This window comes from Mastigoproctus giganteus, chromosome 8 (assembly GCF_048544385.1).
Source record: "Mastigoproctus giganteus isolate SK-2022 chromosome 8, ASM4854438v1, whole genome shotgun sequence".
NCBI lineage: Eukaryota > Metazoa > Arthropoda > Arachnida > Uropygi > Thelyphonidae > Mastigoproctus > Mastigoproctus giganteus.
The window spans coordinates 218,023,090-218,036,826 of record NC_143582.1 but is presented as its reverse complement, the minus strand read 5'-3'; the positions used below and the strand labels follow the sequence as shown (position 1 = coordinate 218,036,826).

The window sequence follows — 13,737 nt, the reverse complement described above, 5'->3', positions numbered from 1 at the left end:
CCGCCAAATCTACAGATCCGCCGCCGACGATCGTTACCACTTGGCAGCCATATTGGCTCTGCCAATGTGGTAAACCACACTCACTTAACCAGATAGCTGTATTTGTATCACAAAAGCTTAATATTAATAGTTTCACCTTGAAACTATTAATCACACCTAAGGAAATTCTTCCACAGTCAAATCACTCAAAATTAGAACCCGTTTGATCACAATAAACTGAAAATACGATTGACAATACAGGAGCTCGCAGCATTCCGACAAACAAATTTTCTGTTTATATTCCGTGATGACCACACGGTCAGAGATCCCGAAATAGAGAGAGAGAGAGAGAGAATACAAGAAACCGCACTGCATTTAGCAGTCACCGACTCATCTGCCAAAAACCACAGTAAAACAATAAAAGTGATGGGGAGTAAGTCTATTTGTCAGTGGAGTTTATCTGTTTATTGCAGCTCAGAACAGCTTTATGACCGTGGATAGTGAATTCGGCTTCTGAACTAAAACAATTCCTCTCTTTGCGATGACATTGAAGCGTAACAAGCAAATATCTTCTAACGATACTTTTTGAGCAGCCCGTGATTTGTAATCTGTTAGCTTTGTATTGTTACAAATATTGCAGTTTTGTGAAAAATACACATTTCAAGAAAGAAAGAAATTCATAGCGGATGATTTTTTCTTTCTTTTGATGCACCAGTTTTCGAAGTTTATAACGCAGCTATAAATAGAAATATTTTCTCGAAATTTGGTTAGAAGATCAAACCCAGGAAACTGCTGTTCCGATATTGTTTACTAAAAACAGTTACAATAAAGCAAACTTTTTTTTTTTTTTTTTTATCAAATGTGCATTGCAGTGTTATCAGTTTTTCCCGTTTCCAACAGATGAATTTCCTTGATCTTCTGTTCGTAGGAGCAATACACGTTGAAGATAGGATATACGATCTGTTCACCTTCCATTAGCTGTTATTGCTACTGTATCGCTTTATTGTTATGTCAACTCACAGTAGCTCCCGTTCGTCTTTTGTTTATTTACACTTCTCCCTTCCCATCTTGATGTAGCTGTACGGGTGACGTCACGTGATATTACTTCCCACGCTTTGCTCGTATTCAGGCAGAGTTGTTTATCAGAACTACTACTCTGTAAAAAATTCGTGCGCTTTACACCAAGAAACGAATCAAGTGTCAGGTTTCATAAGCTCTAGGCTGGTTAGGACGGGGGTAAAAAAATTAATTGAAAAGGCCTAAAAAAATGCATACTCGATGTCACATTTTTGTCATTTGCGTGAAATTCAATAGAAGGTTTTGAAAATTTAAGTGGGAAAATTCAAGAAAACAGTTCTGGCTCCAACTATAGCGAGTTTCAGCTCTGTAATTAGAGTAAAAATTATAGAATTAACTTGCTGAACCCAGTTGGGGCTGGTACGTACCCCAATGGACGGGGATATGGTTAACGCGATTTTTTTTTTTTTTTTTATGCGATAGTTGAAAAAGATTTGAATCGGGCGTTAAGCTTACCACGCGTCAGACGGACAATAAACAAACTTTTCCTGCTGCCCACCTCAGTGTGTTCCATCCACAATCGGAAAAAGATGTATTACTTGTTTGTCTCCCGCTAATAAAGTCAATGCAGACTTGCATTTAAAAATTCAAATTTTTAAATGAGCCAGATGAAAATGTTACTGCGAAGGAGATAACGGTAAAAGAACTAGATGAAATCTTTCGTATCGTAGAGAACCTCAAACAAAAGGTTTGAGGTTCTCTGCGATATTTATTTCGCCAGGGCCCAGAGAAGATTGTTGTCAGCTATTGGAAATTGATTGATGAAAAGAGAAAGTCAACACTGTTCAAAATATTTCCGCAACAGTCATTTCTTTATTGTGTATTTTATGTCAGAGGTTCCCAAACTTTCTCGGTTCATGGCGCCCTTAGTGTCTCAGTAATTTTTTCACGGCACACCCAGACCAAAAGAAATACCTAACAGTTCCGTTTAGTAGTTAGGTCCAAACAACTTAATAAGAAATGTTGAAACTGTGAACTACCTCAAGCTAGTAGTTCGAGCGGTATCCGGCAGATGTCGAGTATCGCTGTGTTTCGCTCGAAAATTTAACATATTCCACGGCGCACAGTTTGCGAACCACTGTTTTATGCAATAAACATTTAATTCCATAATTATTTTCATTATCTTTTACATTGTATACAGTTAAAAAGTTATTTAAAAGGTATTTTTAAAATTCTTTATAGACCCTCCAGAAGGTCAAGGACCAATTATAATTTTTCCTATTGATTATTATATTTGATTAACGTGTTTCCGTGATGCGCTCACGGGACGAATTAATCGTGTTAATCGAGGCCAGCCTGTGTATATATATATATATATTGATTGTATAAGAAATTAAGTAAGGTGTAGCAACCCTGAACTGCCCAAGCCAGTCTATTTTCCTCGTATTTAATGTACCTTTTTTTACTTTCCTACTACCCTAAATTTTTAATTGTCATGAGCCATTAGTTTACCAAATCCAATATCAAGATGCGATTTTTCTGCTTTACCAAACTTTTTTTGGCCTCCACAAAGTGTAGCACCTGTTAACCGCTACCTGCAAGCACCTGTTTGCCATACAATTAATTTTCCTGGCTATCCTCAGACGTTTTTCCTCACAAATTTAATTTGAGTTTTTCAACACACATTTTTTTTAATTTACTGACTCCAACTTTTGACACACAAGGTCACTACAGTATACAGTCTGTATTAATCATCTTACGTCTTCAGGGTTTCATTTGGCCACATACTTTGTCGGTTTCAGTAAGTTACTTATACTATTCTTTATATTTCTCCATTTATCTCGTAGTAACTTTTTCTTTTTTTCTTTCCACCTCTGTTGGGTTAGCCATGAAATGTGCACTCACCTTTTTCGTGCATGATCCAGACTTTATAGTCCTAAGGACTAATCTCTTTAACCACTAATTTCAAAATTTCATACCACTACCACAGTATACCTAGCATGTATTTCACGTCAGAAACAGATGCCTACATATTGCTGTCTTTCCTATGATTTCAGTGGTTGACCCCTGAAGACGACATTAAGGTTATGAGTTATACAGTGATATGTACTTCCTTATTTTTTCATCTTTTCTGTAGATTCGATTGCAGTTTTTAGTCTATATTCTATACTCCTCCCCATTCTTTTCATTTAAACATTTTATATATATATATAATAGTAAATGCAATGCTAATAACACTAAAGGCTACAAGGAAAAGAGTAGCTTATCAATAGATTAAAGATTAAAGCCAGCATAGGCCAAATGGCAAAACAGAGTTACAAACAAGACCATCCCCCATCGACAAATTTTGGAACTTTTTTTTTTTTTTCCATGGGATCCTTCTCTCCATGCCTTGAATAGTTTACTTACTAATTTTGGTGGCATTCTGCTTATTACTTAGAGATATAGAGAGCTCTGAATAGGGATACTTTAATTATGGCCACCCTGTATAGTCAGATACATATTTTACTGCAAATTTTGTGGAAAAAATTTAAAGTAATTTTTTAAAATAATGTTTGATTGTGTTTTGTTTCGTTTGTTGTGACCTTTTTTTTTGCTGCTAAATCTCAAGTTCTTTAACAATATCAATTCTATTATATCACATCCTTCCTGGTTTTCTGCCCATTTCAGTGCTGTTTTTAATGCCGTAATGGCTTCGCTACTTGTTGGCCCTGTGATTTTCTTCAATGGGAACTTCCTCGTCTTCACTATAATCCCCAGAAGTTTCTTCTTTCATCTGAGCAGAAAGTGTCGTCATCTGATAACCTTTGAGACCCTTGACTGGGAGCATCCAATAAAAGCCATCAGTTAGTGTCTTTTTTTTTTTTTTTGTCACAATCCTCGCATCCAGGAATGACGGAAATAATTTTAGCAAATTCTTCCTTTGGGAGTGAGTTTGGTTGAATTTTTTCACTATACGTTCTTCCTGAATCAGCCTCTGGATAGATTTTTTGCCATCAACAGCAAAGTGTTAGTTCAGAAACCCTCCCATTTAATCCATTTATCACCTCCAATAGTTTGTCTAGTTCTTCCTGCAATTTATTTAAGCTATCAACTTCCAGCAATCAACCACTCACTGACTAAAGGCAAACTTTCTCATATCTATTTTACAACCATCCTTCTTCAATTTGAATTTTTGCCTCCTCGTGTGCAGTCTGATCAAGAGGAGGAATTTCGTCAGTATTGAGCTTGCTGAAGCCTTAAACATCTCAATCAGATTGGAATGAGCAGCAGCTTGGAAAACAAGATGCAGGGTATATCAGAGACTGATGGGAGTCATTGCGGTACAAGTAAATACATCGGTTGCATTAGGGTAGCTAAGAATAGGAACAGGTGCATAAATACTTGCATGTACACCAGTGCTAGAAGTTTGGTAAATAAATTTGATGAATTTGAGGTGTTGGTCAAAACATCAAAGGCAGATATCAGAGACGTGGTGTCACACACAGATATAAGGGATGCAGAACTGGAATTTGGGGAGTACAATGTATACAGGAAGGATAAACAGGATAGGAGGAGGAGTTATGCTATTATTTAAGAAACACATAAAATCCAAGGAAGTGCAGCCAGTCGACATGGTTGGACAGTGCAGCGTTGAGTCAGTTTGGTGTGACATAAACATTGGGAGATCAAAATTGAGAGTAAGAGTGTGTTAGCATTAACAAAGGCACATGATGCAAGAAAGCAACCTTATATAGCATCAGCTAAAAAAAAAACAAAAAAAAAAAAAAAACACCCTTATTTCACCCATCCACTCGCTCCAAACGTTTGTCAAGTTCTGCCTTGAATCTATTTAAGTTATCAACTTCTACAATGACAGATATAAGTTTGTTCCAGCAATCAACCACCCGCTGACTAAAGGCAAACTTCTTCACATCTATCCTACAACCGTCTTTCCTCAATTTGAATTTATGCCTTCTCAGGTGATTATTCTGAGCAAGATGAAGGATCCCATCAGCATTGAGCATGCTCAAACCATTCAAGGCTTTATACACCTCAACAGATCACCTCGCAGGTGCCTAGTCTCCAGACACTGTAATTTGCAAAACTTATGCCTTTCTTTGTAAGAGCAATCCTTCGTTCCATTCACTAATCTTGTTGCCTTTCTCTGTACTCATTCTAACAGCTCTGCATCTTAAAATGAGGCCTCCAGACCTGTATACAGTACTCAAGGTGTGGCCTGACCATTGCCTTATACAAGGGGATAATCACCTCCTTATCCCTACTAGAAAAATTCCTGTATATCATTGACAAGACACCATGAGCTACTCTTGCAGACCGTCTGCACTGTTCAGAAAACTTCATATCTGCCTGCACAATTACCCCCAGGTCCTTTTCATTCTCTACCACTGTCGGTGTAGTACCACAGAGTTGAAACATTACTCTGGGGTTACTGCTTCCCATATGTAGTACTTTACATTTGTCAATGTTAAACTTCATTTGCCACCTCTCAGACCATCTGCTCAACTTTTCTAGATCCTGTTGCACCAGTATAGTGTCATTAACAACCCTGCCAACCTTTGTATCGTCTGCAAACGTGGACATTAAGCCTGATATACCATCATCAATATCATTTATAAATACAGAAAACAACAATGGACTCAACACTGAACCCTGAGGGACCCCACTCCATTACTCCACGAAGAGCAGTGTCCATTGATTACCACTCTGTCTTCTCCCACCCAACCATCCCTTTATCCATAGCAGCAATTTGCCTCCAATGCCACACTGCTCCAATTTGCGCAGCAGTTTTCCATGAGCAACAGTATCAAAGGCTTTTCTAAGATCCAAATATATGATATCGAAGTTATTCTTTGCATCCAGTTCCTTTGTGACTACATCATAGTATCCAATCAAATTAGTCAGGCAAGATTTCCCCTTAACAAACCCATGCTGTGTCCGAGCTATAACTGAAGTCTTGTCTAGATGATCCTGCAATGCTTGTTTAACCAGTGCCTCCATTAATTTCCCTGGAACAGAAGTTAAACTAACAGGTCTGTAATCACCTGTGTCTCTCTTTGATCCTCCTTTGTGGATTGGGGTCACATTTGCACATCTCCAGTCCATGGATACCTCCCCTGAGTCCAGGGAAGCTCTCATAATTATGGCTAAGGGTTTGCTTACTTCCTTTGCCACCTCTAATATAACTGGATAGACTCCATCCACCCCAGGTGCCTTTCTTGTGTTTATCTTCAACAATTTCTTCTCCACTTTACTCTCAGTTATTACAAGATTATCTAGTTTACTGCCAGAGTTGAATATACCTCTGTCATTCCCCTCCCTGAATAACTCCTCATGTGTGAATGTCGATGCAGAATATTTATTGTTTGTTAGCTACCTGAGCAGGATTATCCACAGTCGAACCATCGATATCAAGTAGACCAGTCTGATTCATCCCCTTCCTTCTAGAGTTTACATAAGTAAAGAACTCTTTGCTGTTTTTTTTTTTTTGCATCCTTTGCCGAAGATTTCTCGTAATCTGCCTTTGCCTGCCTAACCTCCTTTGTAACTTGGTTATAGACCAGCTTATATCTATCATAGGCTTCTGTGTCACATGTCAATTTATATGTATCCCTTGCATTTTTCTTCTCTATCACATGTCTAATTAGTTCATCTGACATCCACTTAGGCCTAAATTTTGAACAATATTTCTTAGTTGGTATGAAAAGCCTAGCGGCTTCCAAGATTAATTCTTTGAATGCTTCCCATTTTGAATTTGCTGTTGGTAACATCATCAGTTGGTTCCACCAAATAGAATTTAAATACTGTTTCAGACCACCGAAGTCACCTTTACAAAAGCAAAAACCCTTCCCTTTACCCTTGATGGTAATTACCTCTTTGAGTAAATCCCACTTCAGCACACTGTGATCACTGCCACCTAGTGGTTCCTTTATCTGCAGATTCTTGATGCATGAAGAATCACTACTGATAATCAGATCAAGAGTATTACTCCCTCTAGTTGCCTCCCGAATATGCTGCTGTAGAAAACAATCATCCAATAAATCCACAAAAGCCTTGCTAGTGTGTGAGTGACCAACCCACAAATTCCAGTCAATATCTGGGAAATTAAAATCCCCCATTATAAGACACTCTAATATATTGACCCACTCTATTTCTCTGCACAATTGCTCATTATACTCATCAGTGTTATAGGCCCAATGACTCTGATGAATATAATAAGAAACTGTACAGGGAAATAAGAGTGGGTCAGTAAATCAGAGAGTCTTATTATAATAGGGGATTTTAATTTCCCGGATATTGACTGGAATTTGTGGGTTTGGTCACTCACAGACTAACAAGGCTTTTGTGGATTTATAGGATGATTGTTTTCTACATCAGCATGTTTGAGAGGCAACTAGAGGGAGTAATACTCTTGATCTGATTATCAGTAGTGATTCTTCATGCATTAAGAATCTGCAGATAAAGTAACTACTAGGTGGCAGTGATCACAGTGTGCTGAAGTGGGATTTACTCAAAGAGGTAACTACCATCAGGGGTCAAGGGAAGGGTTTTTGCTTTCGTAAAGGCGACTACAGTGGTCTGAGACAGTATTTAAATTCTATACGGTGGGACCAACTGATGATGTTGTCAACAGCAAATTCAAAATGGGAAGCATTCGTAGAATTAATCTTGGAAGTTACTAGGCTTTACATACCAACTAAGAAATATTGTTCAAGGTTTAGGCCTAAATGGATGTCAGATAAACTAATGAGACATGTGGCAGAGAAGAAAAATGCATGGGATACATATAAATTAATGGGTAACATGAAGCCTATGATAGGTATAAGCTGGTCTGTAACCAAGTTACAAAGGAGATTAGGCAGGCAAAGGGAGATTATGAGAAATCTTTGGCAAAGGATGCAAAAAAACAGCAAAGAGTTCTTTGCCTATGTAAAGTCAATAACATGGGTGGGCAACAGCCGGCCCGCGGGCCACATCTGGCCCATGACGATGTTGAATCCAGCCCCCTCCGTAAATGCATAAATATAGAAAATCCATACCTGACTACACTGGCCGTAAACGTTTGGCTTAATTTGGTTCAATTGGGAATCGCGGCCAGTGCAGCGTACAGCATTACGCAGTTAGCCAGGTGATTCTACGCAGTGTCAAAGAGTATTATTTCCTATTTATTATTGTAGCATCGATCGAACGAAGTTCCTTTGGGTTTGACTTCTTATTGAAAAAAATAATATTGGTGCAAGATATTTTATAAGCCGGTTTATGCCTTTTCTAATTATTACAATTTTTTAATTTAATATAATTTATAGCCCATAAAATGAGCCATTTAAAAAAAAGAAAAATTGATGCCGAACGCTGCAATTTTTAATGATAATTGGACATTCAAATATTTAATTGCAAATATAGACGATAAAGCTGTTTGTTTGGCTTGTAACAAAACTATTTCCGTTTTTAAAGAATAATCTAAATAGGCATTTTCCAACAAAACATTTCATAAAATATAAGCTATTTTCACTGGAACAAATGAAAATTGAAGCAGAAAATTTAAAATGTGGTTTGCGTAAGCAACAAAATATTTTGAAAATTTTGTCAAATACAGATAGAGCTCTGACAAAAGCTAGATACATTGTTGCACATAAGGTTGCAAAACAATGTAAATCATTTTCTGACGGGGAATTTGTGAAGGAATGTTTGATAGATATTGCTGAATTATTATGCCCTGATTAAAAAAAAAAAAAAAAAAAACTGATGTTTGAAAAAATTTCTGTCACGAAGAACTCTTGTGAGACGAATTGATAATATTTCAAGTAATTTATGCGATCAGTTAAAATTGGAAGATTGTACTTACCATGCACTGGCTTTAGATGAGTCGTGACATTATCGATATGAGTCAACTTTTAATCTTTATTTGAGGTATAAATCATAGATTTGAAATTACGGAGGAATTACTTTCTGCATATCCTATGAAAGACACAACGACTGGCGAAGATTTTTTTATAGCTCTTCAAGAAGCTTTGCAAAAACAATATAAAGTGGGACAAAATTGTCAACATCACAACCAATGGGTGTCCTAGTTTGACAGGAAAAAACATTGGATTATTAAAAAGAATAAGCGGTGAAATAAAGTGTATTCCAGGAAAAGAAATAATTTTCTTAAATTGTATAATTCATCAAGAAACCCTTTGCAAAAGAGTTCTAAAACTGATGCATGTTATATCGATTGTAACGAAAGAAGTTAATTTTATTCGTGGAAGAGCTTTAAACCACTGGCAATTCATAACATTTTTGAAAGAAATTGAATGCGATTTTACTGATATTCCTTACCATATGGATATAAGATGCTTAGTCTTGCAAAAGTGTTAAAGCGATTTCATGATATGTTGGATGAAATTGTAAACTTCTTAAATGCTGAGGACAGGCTGAATGAATTTTGTGAATTAAAAGATGAACAATGGCTGAACAACTTTTCCTTCTCTGTTGGTTTTCGCATCAAAATGAATTAAATTTATTATTACAAGGGAAAGGACTATTTATTTTTGATATGTATACAAATGTCACATCATTTACGAGAAAACAAGTTATTTCGCAACAATTCCAAAATAAACAGTTAACTCACTTTCCAACCTTACAAAAAAGAGAAAAAAACTTGAAATGTGCTGATTTTAAGAAATATGAGGCTATAATAAGTGACTTAATTAATGAATTTACAAGATTTGATGATTTTCAGAAAATTTTTAAAGATCTATCTTTAGTAAGCCTACCATTTAAATTTAATGTCAATGATGCACTACCTTGTATCCAGTTGGAACTGATAAAATTTACAATCAAATTTAATATTAAAGAATCAATTTGCTGAAAAAACATTAACGGACTTTTACGCCTCGTTAAATCCAGAAATGTTTAAAAATATTCTGGATAATGCACAGAAATATTTGGCATTCTTTGGATCGACATACCTATGTGAAACTACATTTTCTTTAATGAAAAATACAAAGAGCAAAATTAGATCAAGAATAACAGATGAAAATTTAGGAGCAATTCTACGAATGATAGTGAATTGAATCCCAATTTTGATGAAATCATAAATCAGGAACATTCCAAATGTAATCCCTCACATTAAAGTTTTTGTTTTCTGCATTTACTTTATCATAACAATAAAAATGTTTATTCCAAATTATAGTTCTTATCTGTACCTATCTATAATCGGCTCCTATTTAAATATTGTATTTACTTTTTTTTAAAAATACATTAATAATTTGGTAATTCAAGTAATATAACATTTTTTTAGATTCTGATTTTTTTTGTTAAATCGTTAATCTATTCTGGCCCGTGTCATGATACGAAAATTTCATTCGGCCCACTGACGAAAAAAGTTGCCCACCCCTGCTCTAGAAGGAAAGGGATGAATCAGATTGGTCCACTGGATATTGATGGTTCAACTCTTTATGATCCTGCTCAGGTGGCTTACAAACTAAATGAATATTTTACATCTACATTCACACACAAGGAGTTATTCAGGGAGGATAATGCCAGAGGTGAATTAAATTCTGGACGTGAGTTAGATGATTTTGTAATAACTGAGAGGAAAGTGGAGGAGAAATTGTTGAAGATAAACCTAAAAAAGGCACCCGGGATGGATGGGATCTATTCAGCTATATTAAAGGAAGTAAGCAAACCCTTAGCCATAATCATGAGAGCTTCCTTGGACTCAGGGGAGGTACCCATGGACTGGAGATGTGAAAATGTGACCCCAATTCACAAAGGAGGATCAAAGGGCGACACAAGTAATTATAGACTTGTTAGTTTAACTTCTGTTCCAGGAAAATTAATGGAGGCACTGGTTAAAGAAGCACTGCAGGATCATCTAGACAAGGCATCAGTTATAGCTCGGACACAGCATGGTTTCGTTAAGGGAAAGTCTTGTCTTTTTTTTTTTTTTTTTTTTTTTTTGGTAGTTGTTGGTGCATCGGCTTCTGTGGCCATAATGCACCTCCAAAGGTTTTTGCACTACTTTGATCCAAGCCCGAGGCGGGATTCGAACCCGCGATATTTGGGTTGCCAGACAGGCACTTGACCCACCTGGCTAACCTGGTCGGCAAGCTTGTCTCACCAATTTGATTGGATACTATGATATGGTCACAAAGGAACTGGATGCAGGGAATAACTTTGATATCATATATTTGGATCTTAGAAAGGCTTTTGATACTGTTGCACATGGAAGACTGCTGGCACAAATTGGAGCAGTGTGGCATTGGAGGCAAATTGCTGCTATGGATAAAGGGATGGTTGAGTGGGAGAAGACAGTGGCAATCAATGGACACTGCTCTTCGTGGACTAATGTTATTAGTGGAGTCCCTCAGGGTTCAGTGTTGGGTCCATTGTTGTTTTCTGTATTTGTAAATGATATTGGGACTAAGGCGCATTTAGGGCTAGAGCCTCAAGCTGCGAACAAATTTAGACTATGTATATAAAGTGCTTAGCATCATAATACACAGCCATTTCTGTATAAACAGAAAATTTTTAAGGTGGCATCGTTTTAGGTTATATCTCATATTGTGAATACCTTCACAACGAGTTGCCATGATATTGCACTACTTCGAATAAGTAACGCTTCACCTAAGGAGAAGACTAGTGTTACTTATTCTCAGATAGGTACCACCACCCAGACAGCACTGTTTCAGGGCTATTTGGCCCTTCGTCAGTGAGTGGGTAGGTACCCAAGTGATGCAATGATGGCAAAAACAGTTATGAAGTATAACTCCACAATATGAGAGATGCCTGATGGTGTATGATGTATTTAGACTAAGGCGCATTTAGGGCTAGAGCCTCGCAGCTTGAGGCTCTAGCCCTAAATGCGCCTTAGTCTAAATACATCATACACCATCAGGCATCTCTCATATTGTGGAGTTATACTTCATAACTGTTTTTGCCATCATTGCATCACTTGGGTACCTACCCACTCACTGACGAAGGGCCAAATAGCCCTGAAACAGTGCTGTCTGGGTGGTGGTACCTATCTGAGAATAAGTAACACTAGTCTTCTCCTTAGGTGAAGCGTTACTTATTCGAAGTAGTGCAATATCATGGCAACTCGTTGTGAAGGTATTCACGATATGAGATATAACCTAAAACGATGTGCAGCTTGAGGCTCTAGCCCTAAATGCGCCTTAGTCTAAATACATCATACACCATCAGGCATCTCTCATATTGTGGAGTTATACTTCATAACTGTTTTTGCCATCATTGCATCACTTGGGTACCTACCCACTCACTGACGAAGGGCCAAATAGCCCTGAAACAGTGCTGTCTGGGTGGTGGTACCTATCTGAGAATAAGTAACACTAGTCTTCTCCTTAGGTGAAGCGTTACTTATTCGAAGTAGTGCAATATCATGGCAACTCGTTGTGAAGGTATTCACAATATGAGATATAACCTAAAACGATGTGCAGCTTGAGGCTCTAGCCCTAAATGCGCCTTAGTCTAAATACATCATACACCATCAGGCATCTCTCATATTGTGGAGTTATACTTCATAACTGTTTTTGCCATCATTGCATCACTTGGGTACCTACCCACTCACTGACGAAGGGCCAAATAGCCCTGAAACAGTGCTGTCTGGGTGGTGGTACCTATCTGAGAATAAGTAACACTAGTCTTCTCCTTAGGTGAAGCGTTACTTATTCGAAGTAGTGCAATATCATGGCAACTCGTTGTGAAGGTATTCACAATATGAGATATAACCTAAAACGATGCCACCTTAAAAATTTTCTGTTTATACAGAAATGGCTGTGTATTATGATGCTAAGCACTTTATATACATAGTCTAAATGATATTGATGATGGAATATCAAGCTTAATGTCCAAGTTTGCAGACGATACGAAAGTTGGTAAGGTTGTTAAGGACACTTATGACAGTACGCTGCTGCAACAGGATCTAGAAAAGTTGAGCAGATGTGCTGAGAGGTGGCAAATGAAGTTTAACATTGACAAATGTAAAGTACTACATATGGGAAGCAGTAACCCCAGAGTAATGTTTCAACTCTGTGGTACTTCACCGACAGTGGTAGAGAATGAAAAGGACCTGGGGGTAATTTTGCAGGCAGATATGAAGTTTTCTGAGCAGTGGAGGCGGTCTGCAAGAGTATCTCATGGTGTCTTTTCAATGATATACAGGAATGTTTCTAGCAGGGATAAGGAGGTGATTATCCCCTTGTATAAGGCAATGGTCAGGCTACAAGTTGAGTATTGTATACAGGTCTGGAGGCCTCATTTTAAGATGTAGAGCTGTTAGAATTTGTACAGAGAAAGGCAACAAGATTAGTGAATGGAACGAAGGATTGCTCTTACAAAGAAAGGCGTAAGTTTTGCAGATTACAGTGTCTGGAGACTAGGCACCTGCGAGGTGATCTGATTGAGGTGTATAAAGCCTTGAATGGTTTGAGCATTCTCAATGCTGATGGGATTCTTCCTCTTGCTCAGATTAATCAAAGAAGGAAAGACAGTTGTAGGATAGATGTGCGGAAGTTTGCCTTCAGCCAGCGGGTTGTTGGTTGGTGGAACAGACTTCCATCTTTTGTTGTGGAAGTCGATAGCCTAAATAAATTTAAGGCTGACCTGGACAGGTATTTGGAACGAACGGAGGGGTGAAATGGGTATGTGTGTGTGTTTTTTTTTTTTTTGGCTGAAGCTGCATAAGCTTGCTCTTTTGCATCATATGCCTCTACTAATGGTAATGATCACCTC

General features: G+C 37.5%; 1 protein-coding gene across 1 annotated transcript in view; it reads left to right on the top strand.

The window, feature by feature from the left end:
• Window positions 1-13,737, top strand: part of LOC150082292 (uncharacterized) — a 125,433-nt gene that overhangs the window by 26,373 nt on the left and 85,323 nt on the right. The window lies entirely within an intron of this gene.